Source organism: Delphinapterus leucas, chromosome 16 (assembly GCF_059928025.1).
Source record: "Delphinapterus leucas isolate spDelLeu-1000000601 "Yukka" chromosome 16, BTC_Dleu_Yukka2, whole genome shotgun sequence".
In the NCBI taxonomy this organism is placed as follows: Eukaryota; Metazoa; Chordata; class Mammalia; order Artiodactyla; family Monodontidae; genus Delphinapterus; species Delphinapterus leucas.
The window spans coordinates 21,875,169-21,886,593 of record NC_143144.1 but is presented as its reverse complement, the minus strand read 5'-3'; the positions used below and the strand labels follow the sequence as shown (position 1 = coordinate 21,886,593).

Genomic DNA, 11,425 nt, shown 5'->3' with positions numbered 1-11,425 from the left:
ATGTTTCATTGATCTATGTGCCTATCCCTTCACCAATACCACATTGTCTTGATTACCATAGCTTTACAGTGAATCTTAAATTCAGGTAGAATGATTCCTCCAACTGTATTCTTCTTTTTCAAAATCACTTTAGTTATTCTAGATCTTTTGAATTTTCATATACTTTAAAAAATCAGGCTGTCTATATCTAAAAAATCCTACTTGGAATTTCATTAGAATTGCAATAAATATAAGTATCAATTTGGGAACAACTGATGTTTTTACAATGTCGAGCCTTCCAACCCCTGAACATAGTATTTTTCTCAAATTATTTAGGTGGCATCTTTCATCAGCATTTTGTTCCTTTCAGCATAAAGATCCTGTACATGTTTTGCTAGATTTATACCAAAATGTTTTTGAGGTTTTGTAAATCATATTCTTATTCACTTTTGGTAGGATTATTTATCTTGTGCGGATTGGTGAAAATGTTCTCTGAGGGCAATTTGGCAGACTCTACAAATCTGAGAATGTACTGATCCAGCTTTTCCAGTCTTAAGAATCTATTCTACAAAAATATTTTCACATACGAACAAGGTTATAAAGATATTAATTACTCTGTAATAACAACAAATAGAGATAAAATTTCTATAGAAAAGGATATAAATAATTATGATTCAGATACATCATGGGTTCTTATGGCCATTAAGAAAGTGTGAAGTTCTTTCTGCACTCGCGCCCATTGTGGTGCCACCAGACGCTCCCTCAACATGCAGAACGATGCCGGCGAGTTCGTGGACCTGTACATGCCACGGAAATGCTCTGCCAGCAACCGCATCATAGGCGCCAAGGACCATGCGTCCATCCAGATGAACGTGGCCAAGGTTGACAAGGTGACAGGCAGGTTCAACGGCCAGTTTAAAATCTATGCCATCTGCGGGGCCATTCTCAGGATGGGCGAGTCAGATGACTCCATTCTCCAACTGGCCAAGGCTGACGGCATTGTCTCAAAGAACTTCTGACTGGAGAGGATCCTGGATGTGGAACGTGTGTTATAAATAAAGAGTGAAAACCTTAAAAAAAAAAAAAAAGCGTGAAGTTGATCTGTTGGTACTGATGTCTCATATATGTAATTGACAAGTAAAAACAAAGCTTGTCCCAAATAAATATATAGTATACAAATTTTTTGGTGTGTTTTATTTTTAAGAGAACACTACAGAGAAAGAACTGGAAGGATATAGATAAACTGTTAAGTATAGCTATCCATGGGATGGAATGGAAATAATTAAAAGAGATTTAACATTTTACATGATATATCTATATTGTTTGACTTTTTGTAATTAAAAATATAAAAGTACAGGAGAAATTTTATAAATGAAAGAGTACGTGATTTTATTTTTTAGACCTTTATAAATCAGGAACTATTCAAATTTGGGATTAGAATGATTCCCAAATCTTTCAGGTAGAAATTTTGAACTACCATGAAATATGGTTACAGATAATACGTTGGAAAGCGTGGCAGGTTTGACCTTGGCAGGATGCTGACAAAGCAAGAGAGAGGCATGGACGTATATACACTACCAAACGTAAGGTAGATAGCTAGTGGGAAGCAGCCGCATAGCACAGGGAGATCAGCTCAGTGCTTTGTGACCGCCTGGAGGGGTGGGATAGGGAGGGTGGGAGGGAGATGCAAGAGGGAGGAGATATGGGAACATATGTTTATGTATAACTGATTCACTTGTTATAAAGCAGAAACTAACACACCATTGTAAAGCAATTATAACCCAATAAAGATGTTAAGAAAACAAAAAAAGAGATAACAGGAGTTAGCATTTGCTTTGTGTTATGATAAAAGGGTTGAAACTTTTCAGGAGACCTGTCAGCCAAATTTTTTATAATTTAATTTTCCAGTGATATTTTATAAAAAAGGAATTACAAGCCCAGGAGTCTAATAAATCAGTATTTTCTTAAAGTTTTAAGGAAATTTTTACAACTGTATTGTTCTTACATTTAACATTTAATTAATAAATTGTCTCTGAATCTAGATAATTTTTATATGTTTTCTTAGGCATCTAGAAAATATTTTTTCTCTTCTAACTTTTTTATTTTATTACCTTCTAAAACACATATGCCTCTCTCTCTTCTGTGTTGCATTCATTTCTCTAATTTCTGTGCCCTAGTGTTTTCCTCATCCATAAAATGGAGGTGAGCATTTTATTTATCTCATTGTACTGTTTTGCTGGTTCAATAAGGTGATACAAGTCGAGCATAAAAAAGCGTCTGTTGACACATAGTGACTGCTCACTAAATATTGTCTGTAGCTACTCATGTGATTATACGTATACCATCTTAATCCATGCTATTGCAACTAGGACTATTATCATTACTACAACCAATTATTAATTAGATTTGCTTAAGTACTGTCACATACAGGGCAATGTACTAAATGTAAGTATGTATATGTGTGTGTGTGCATATGGTTATTTAATCCCCTCAAAGCTCTATGTGGTGTGTTCTATTGCGAAGTCCTATTTATATTGGAGGAAACAAACACAGAGAGACCAAGTGATCAGCCCATAGTCACAAGGTTGGTGAATGCTAAAATTAGAAAAATCTTCCTAGTCTTACTTTATCTTCAAAAAAGCTAAGCTTGTGACTTGGACAGGGAACTGTGGTTGGAATGATTAGGTTAATTAGGAATCTTTACAAATCCAGTTCATAAGCAACTTGAAAAAAAGGAATAATTAATTTTGAGCAAAGTAACTTCTCTAGCTTGTGAGAAAATGAGGCAGCACTTTAAATACTACTATAGCAGAATCTTAAACCCAGTACATTTTTCTTCTGTTGCTATTTCTTCTTTGAGAGGTGATGCAGCAGAACAAGATTTTTCTTTTAAGTGTAAATATTCTAAGAAATGTTTTCTCGGTGTTGTAAAATGCAGTCACTTACTATATTCTATGATGTTCCCTGATATCATCCCTGTCTACTCATTCACTATAAAATGAATATTTACCACTTTATTTCTACTAAACCTGAAATGTAAAACTCTTAGTGTTTCGCTGAATGGTGGCCCTTTAACATTAATAGAATAAAGTGAGGTCTAAAGCCTTACTGTGTTGTACAAGAAACAATGGACAACAAACTGTTCTTTATATGCATTAGATTCACTTTCACCTTACAGGTTATTTATTCAAACTGTATTTATATTAGCACTTCAAACAAAGTAGATTTTTTAAACTCTTGGAAAAGAATACCAAAACCTTCTACCATGTGCACTATCACTGCAAAAAAACAAAATGAGAAAATAAATTAAAATTACATGAGTTTCTAAAAAGAGCTTATCCTTTTAAGATATTTGGCTGACATCTTGTATACAACTGTTTGGAGGTAGGTTGGGCTGTTAACTGCTTTATTTTCTGAGCTGTGGAATGGAACTCAGAGTGGTTGAAGGTTTCGCTTTTTGATTGTTGGGATGAGTTTTATAGAAAATTATTTAATATAGCAATTACATCTAAAATATGAGTTTAAACTTAGACTACAACCCAAGATGGAGAAAAAGATAATTGATTTCCCAGTAGGAAATCTGATAATCAAAGCCAATGCTATCTTCCTTTCACAAATGAAGCCCATTATAAAGTCAGGCACTTTTAGTATTTTAGTGTCATTTGTCAACTCGGTTATTTCCATTTTCATGTAGAAAACAATCAAAAAGAAATGCATGTATTCTTGCCACAAAAATAGCAGGTTAACACTCTGTAGCACGTTATTATTTTAAAAGATATATTGCTAGACTCTGAGTCATTAAATTATTTCCCTAAAATGATGGTGTTGTCTGGAATCTAGATTTGCTGGATGAATGCCCTTTGGTAATGCAGTAGTTACTGCCTTTTGCTAAATGTTATAATTTATAGGAGCCAAAAAAGCACAGCTCCTGGAATTTCCTGGAATTGAAAAAGCTTTCTAAAGGCATTCATTTATAATTTTTTACTTAAGATTATATATTAAGCTAAAACTTTAACTATAAAAACTCAGTTTTAATTTCAGTTGTTGAAATGTCCAAATCAAGCAATTGAAAAACAAAATGACAACGTGGCTCATATGCTTTTCACCACATTATACTGCATGTAGAAAAGGGCCCAGTGCAGCACCTGGGATCTCCATTGTGTTGGTTCCCTCTTTCCCCTCCCCTCTTGCTTCTTTATTGCTTCGCATTTCTATACACTGCAGATTTCCAATCAGCACTAAAACAAAAAGCCCCAAAGCTCTACAGTGCAATTTTCACCCAATTGTCCCATAACTTGTGGATACAACCACTTCGTGTTGGTGCATGCAACCCCAGCACCTTTAATTTCCTTGCATTTATTTCTTTCATCTCTCATTTTATTAACCATTTAAAGGAAATATTTTCTAGGATTTTTAAATTTGTTTAACTACATGTGTATCAAAACTTTGTACAAAGTGTCTTTATATACTGGAAAAACGGCAGAACATTTCTAAAATATACAGTAGGTATTTCTGCAAGAGAGTACATTAAAAATTAAATTCAATATCAGCCTTTCTAAAAGTAATCAATCCTTTACAAATGTTTGCATTCTGTAGTTCACACAAATAACTTGAGTAGAAAGAATTCTTAATTATTTAATCTTTGAATCGCCAAGTGGTATTTAGAACTACTGTTTATGAAATAGTGCTTATTTGTAAGAGTAGTTTAAAATGAATTGAGGCTATAACTTCATTAATTTACCTAGTTAAATTTACATGAATGGCCTTTCTTTCCCTTTTCTCCAGAATAATTTCTGCTTATCATTTAGATTTCAGTTTAAGCATAACTTCCTCAGGGAAGTAGCTTCCCAAATCTGAATAGGTCAAATTCATCAGCTATCAGAAACTGAAATCTCAAACAGCAAAAATTTTAAAATGGATATATGTGATTTGAACAAGTCATCTCAAAGGCTTGACTAATACTCTATAGCAAAGAAAAAATATATTGTTTTTCAAATACACATGGAGTGTTATAAAAATTGACCACATATTATATAACAAAGGAAAAAAGTCTGCCTAGTTCCAGAGAATGAGTCCAGTACAAACTATGTTATTTCACCATAATATGATTAAATTAGCACTAAAAATATGCAGAAAAACATGTTTGAAAGCAAAGAAATTATTCTTAAATAACAGGTTAAAGAGGAACTCATAATGTAAACTAAGAAATATATATACCTGAAAGACAATAAGAATCCATTTTATAACTTATAAAATGCATCTAAGTCTGTAATAACTGCAAGTTATCGTGTTAAACTTATTTTTTTAATGGGAAAAAAAGTTACTTAAGCATTCATCTCTAGAAACTAGCTAATGAACAACAGAGTTAAGCTGGAAAAAGTAGAAAAAAATAGAGAGTAGACAAGAAAATCATAGAAAATAAAACATATAGAGATTTTAAAGCTGGTTCTTTACAAGTTTTGTCAATGAAATAAAGCTCTTGCAAGACAGAATACAAGTTTTTCTTTTAAAGATTACAAACACTAACTGTGAAGGGAAATAAAACTATAAATAGAGTAGAGCAAAAATATCATTTGAAAATAATATGAAACATGTTAAGGAATTTTGCATTTAAGGAATGCAACTTCAAGACACTTGGAAATTTAGATGAAATGAGCAATTTTCATGAATGAAAATTCAGTAATTATACTAAAAGTAGACGTAAGTAAAACAGAAAACCTGAGTAAACTTGCAAATAAATTAAATCCTCCACCTTTGCCCCCAGCAAAACATACCAGTCCTAGATGTTTTTTCCAAGCAGATTCTACCAGACATTCAAGGAGATTAGTCTTGTCTTTTACAAATGATTTCAAGACTAAAGAAAGACGCAAAGTCACATGATTAAGTCTATCAGTGTAATTTTAACATCCACAGCAGTCAGAAATAGAACAAAAATTACAGGCCAATTTTATATATAAACATATATGCAATATGAAGTCCTTAAAAGGACTTAAAAGTTAAATCTAAAATGGCCACACATGTAAAGAAACACATCATGACCAAGTAGGATTATTATTCTTAAAAATGATTATATTCATTAAAAGCCTGGTAGCTCTAGAATTTCTATATAGGAGAGGATTATGGTTCAACAGGAGGTTATAAAAACCACCACCAGGGGTAGTTGTGGTTGATGAGATTGTGAAGGGATTGAAGCTTTCCCAAGCCACTGTTAGCATAGCTAATTTCTTTTTTGCTTTTTCTTCATTTTTCTTTTCTTTCTTTTCTTTCTTTCTTTCTTTCCTTTCTCTCTCTCTCTCTCTCTCTCTCTCTCTCTCTCTCTCTCCCCTTCATCTCTCTGAGATTACAATAGCAATTCTGCGGCTAGATTAAATGACTTGGGAAAAAAGCAAAGAGATAAGTACAATGGTAAGATATAAAAATAGCCTTTCTCTAGAACCAATCTACCCTAGAGATATTTATCAGAAAAATGAGTAGACACAACTCGCTGTAAAATGGACTATCAATAACAGTAACAACTTCCTCTTTTTGAAAAACAATGTAAAAACAAAATGAACATAATGTTGTACATGAAATAGAATAGACCTACATGAAAGAAAATCAATATTCTTCTGTTACTAACTGATCAGGCCTTGATTTGCGAATCATATATGCTCTTCTCTTGTAAGAGATACAGAAAAATAGGAGTGGTCTTGGAGAAAAACAAAGTTTAAATAATAGAAAATAGATTTAATGAGGCATCCATAAGAAATCAGACCTTTATTATTTAGCAAGGATTGATGGAGAGTAAACATTTTCAAGTGTCCTTATCAGTCTGATTTTGAGCAGTTTGTCGCCACCATTAAAAAAATAACCTGCTGCAAGAAGTCATTGACTATAACTAAAGTAGTAACTATAAAAGAAAGAGTGTATTTGTGTAATGGTCACCTCTAAAGATCAGTCGAGAAGTGTCAACATTGAACATTTATAGACAGCATGAAGTCAGGGCCCCAGAAATGGCAATCTCTAGAAATTCCATTTGGAAAAAATACAAACCGTGCCCCACTTACTTCTGCAAAGAATTGGAACCAGCAGGGTTCATTTCAGCTTTGTATTTCTGAGCTCATTTTTTTCTCATATCTATATCACATTTATCATGAAGCTCTTATGAATTTTAAAGTCCCCTTTTGAATTAAATTGCCTAACCAGAGCACCATTTGTTTTGAAAATATTTATATATTTAAATGCTATAATAATACTTCTGTTTCACCAATGAACAAAACAGGTGGAACAAATTTAAGAAAATAAGATAATTATTAGTTTTTCTCTTAAATAGTGTAGTTTGAAGGAAAGAAGGAATAGACTGAGTATATCAAACAGCAGGACTTAGCTGTGAAGATTTGATGCATGGGGACTATTTTTCGACTTTCTTTTCTGTATCTTCCCTTTTATATTTTAAAATTCTATTTTGGTAGATAAAGCTGTACCTATTGTTGATTATGGGTATCTGGACATGGAAAATCGCAATCAGACATAAACCTCTGAAAGAAAGACCTTGTGTTTTGTTATTACAAATCGTCACTCTACATTATGGGACACCCAGGCAGTGCCATTTCTGTCTAACCTTCTAGATAATGGAATTTCGTGGCTGTTTAATCTTTTAAAGAAACATGAAGACTCCTGAGATTACATTTCCATGCCTTTGTAAATTGTACCTTACTAGTATTAAGATACAAGAGGATGCCTCTTCAAGCTTCATAGCTTGCACCAAATAATTACTGGTTAATACCATTTTACCATTATTTGTTTTATAAAAGTGGCAAAATATTAAAATAACTGATTCCCAGCTATGATTAAGGTCAATATGATTCAGCATAAAAATTTGGGGGAAATTCAGAAGAATGTTTGAAATTATTGAAATTGTCTAGTGATATAAAACAGTTTTTCTTTTTATTGAGTATGAAAATGAACGATATGACCTTCTTCTAGAGCAGGGCTTTTCCAACTTGAAACCACCTGGGAGTCTTTTTAAGATACAGATTCTGATTCAGTAAGTCTGAGATGGGGCCTGAGATTCTGCACATCTAACAAGTGCTTAAGTCATGCTCATGGTGCTGGTCAATACACCAGACATTGGTAGCAAGAATAGAGCGTAGAGGTTTGTAACCTAGGCTCCATGGAGGAGTCTCAAGGTTTGTGTGAAGTATATGATGTTGTGCACAGAGTGTGTGTGTGCATTTTCAAGGGAGAGTACCTGTAAGTTTTATCATATTCTCAAGACTTGTGTGACCTACCTCTCTATAAAGTCTTGATTAGTATTTCCTTAGTATGTTTCTTGTAGATGCTAGTCCTATAAGATAATAAGGTTGGGATACTCCGTATATTTATCTTACTTTTGTATATTTAAAATAAATATTAATATGGTAAATATTTCAAGAAATCCTAAAGTTATTTTACCCACTTAACTTTCTTTAACCATGGCATTTCTTAAACTAGTAATGGAATTAATTCTTTTTCTCAAGTTTTACCAAATAATGTTCCATGAACAATAAAAAAAGGTATTGATTTTCTTTAAACAAAGATTAATATGTAAATCTTGGATCTCCTTTCCACTGTTTTGTTTTGTCCTGATTACATGTGACTCACATTTGTTCATATGAACTATCCAGTACCCTAGCCTCTGAATCTCATGGCGTCTTCACTTCCGTTGATTTTTTTTCTTCAACACTATTATTAGCCACCCATTCCAGTTGTCAGTCTTAAACTTGATGACTCCCAATTGTTTAACATTAATCTCAACCTTGGTTTTGGCTGGGACTTGTATATCCCACTACTTGTTTGACATCTTCACTTACTGGCATATATGTATGAACATTTCAGAATTAACATGATCAAAAAAAGACTCCTGATTTCCCTCTCTCTTCTAAAGCTACTCCTCTCCCAGTCTTATTCATTTCATTTAATAAGTACTTCCATTTACTCATTCCAGGTCAAGCCAGCAAGTAACAAATGGAGTAACTATGTGGGTAAAAGTAATAAATCCTGATTAACAGGAAGGTAGGGCTGTGCTACATATTTGGCGCAGAGAATAGTAATGTCTGAAACTTGATGGATTTCTTGACACCTCTTGGTATTTTCACACCAAGATTTAATTTTAAAAAAATGGACAAGTACAAGTAGATATGACCTGGGGAGGAAAGGTAACTAGAGGTTTGGACCTCTCAGGGATGAGTCAGGATCATCTCACCATACAAGCTGCCTTGATTAGCAGACATGCTGGCTAAGGATTAGGAGAGAATAAAATGGATTATGGTAGAGACAATCATGAGTCTTGCTCACAACCCCAAGAGCAGCTACGTTAGTGCAGGTTGTAATTCGTCTCACTAACTCTTTACATGTAAGTTACCCAGGACACAACACCAGCCAGGATCCCCCGGAGAAGCTATTCCTAGATATAGTGAATTTATGATAAGAAACAAGTAAATATGAGTGGTACAAGGGATAGACTGTAGTAGGTCCTGCAGTACTCCATCCTCTTTAGGGACTATGCAACTGTCCTTCAGCCACTAGGAATATCTGTTGCCAGTGTCTCATGGTTGTGCCCCTCACTGGGACTCACCTTTCACTGCAGGAAACTTCCTTTCCCAGAGTTATGCCGCCTCCCAAGTGGTGGCCCGCAGTTAGGGACTGGCTTATATTTATATGAGGATATATTAACTCCTTGCTTCAATTTGGGAGAATTCTAACAGGCTCCAGAGCGCCTCAGAGTATCATTTGAGAGCTCAGTGGGTCCGCTTCTCATTTAGCAGAGTTCTACCTTCCTCATTTCTTTCTAGGTGTATCTTCGGGTGAGCTCCTCAACAAATCTGCATGCAGTTCCTCATGTACAAATCTGTTCCTTAGAACCAATCTAAGATATGCCCTATTTAAAATTATACCTCCACCATATTCTCTCTATTTATTTACCTAACTTTATTTTATTTACAGTATTTATCAGCATCAGAAGTTATTATACTTATCCATTCCCCCATTTTTTTGTGTTTGTTTTGGGGTTTTTTTGTTGCTGTTATTCCTCTTTAATATAATGTAGGCTTTCTTGGGTTGGTAACTTTGTCCTTCCTGTCTAGCACTGTGTCTCAGATACCAAAATTATTTTTAACTGATGATCTTGTAAATTCTTCTTAAATGAATTTGTGAATCCTGTATCTATATAAAAATCACTACAGAGTAATGATTACATTCATGATTATTATATAGAAAAAAGTTTTTAAAAAATACTTATATAAGTAATGTTATACATTTAATTTACTGATAAATTTTAGAGTTTTGACATATCAAAAGGAAAAATATAATCAAAGAAAAACAGAAAATCAAAATAAGTTAAGGAGTACAGGCATACCTCATTTTATTGTTCTTTGCAGCTGTTGAGTTTTTTTTTTTTACAAATTGAAGATTTGTGGCAATCCTGCATAGAGCAAGTCTATAGGTGCCATTTTTTCCAACAGCATTTGCTCACTTTGTGTCTCTGTGTTACATTTTGGTAATTCTCTTAATGTTTCAAACATTTTTATTATTATTATATTTGTTATGGTGACCTGTGACCAGTGATCTTAGATGTTACTCTTGTAACCATGCTCATGTAAGACATCGAACTTCACCACAAATGTAGGATATGTTTTTGACTATTCCATCGACTAGGCTTTCCTTCATCTCTCTCTCTCCCCTTAGGCCTCCCTAGTCTTTGAGACACAATATTGAAATTAGGCCAATTAATAACCCTACAATGACCTCTAAGTGAAAGGAGTAGTTGCACATCTCTCACTTTAAATCAAGAGCTAGAAGTGATTAAGCTTAGTGAGGAAGGCCTGTCGAAAGCCAAAATAGATGCTAGGCCTCTTGCACCAAACAGGCAAGTTGTGAATGCAAAGGAAAAGTTCTTGAAGGAAATTAAAAATGCTACTCCAGTGAACACACCAATGATAAGAAAGTGAAATAGTCTTATTACTGATATGGAGCAAGCGTGAATGGTCTGTATAGAAAATAGCCCCAACCTTCGCTTCAGCCAAAGCCTAATCCAGAGCAAAGCCCTAATTCTCTTCAATTCTGTGAAGGCTGAGAGAGGTAAGAAAACTGCAGAAGAAAAGTTTGAAGATAGCAGAGGTTGATTTATGAGGTTTAAGGAAAGAAGCTCTCTCTATAACATAAAAGTGCAAAGTGAAGCAGTCAGTGCTGATGTAGAAGCTGTAGCAAGTTACCCAGAAGATCTAGCTAAGATAATAAAAAAAGGTGGCTACACTGAACAACAGATTTTCAGTGTAGACAAAACATCCTGCTATTGGAAGAAGATGTCATCTAGTAATTCATAGCTAGAGAGGAGAAGTCAATACTTGTCTTCAAAGTTTCAAAGGACAGGCTGACTCTCTTGTTAGGGCTAAAGCAGCTGTGACTAAGTTGAAGCCAAAGTTCATTT

The 11,425-nt window shown here is 34.0% G+C and overlaps 1 pseudogene; it reads left to right on the top strand.

Moving 5' to 3' along the window:
• Positions 1 to 690: 690 nt before the first annotated feature.
• On the top strand, positions 691 to 1,067 carry LOC111183430 (small ribosomal subunit protein eS21 pseudogene; annotated as a pseudogene).
• Positions 1,068 to 11,425: the final 10,358 nt, after the last annotated feature.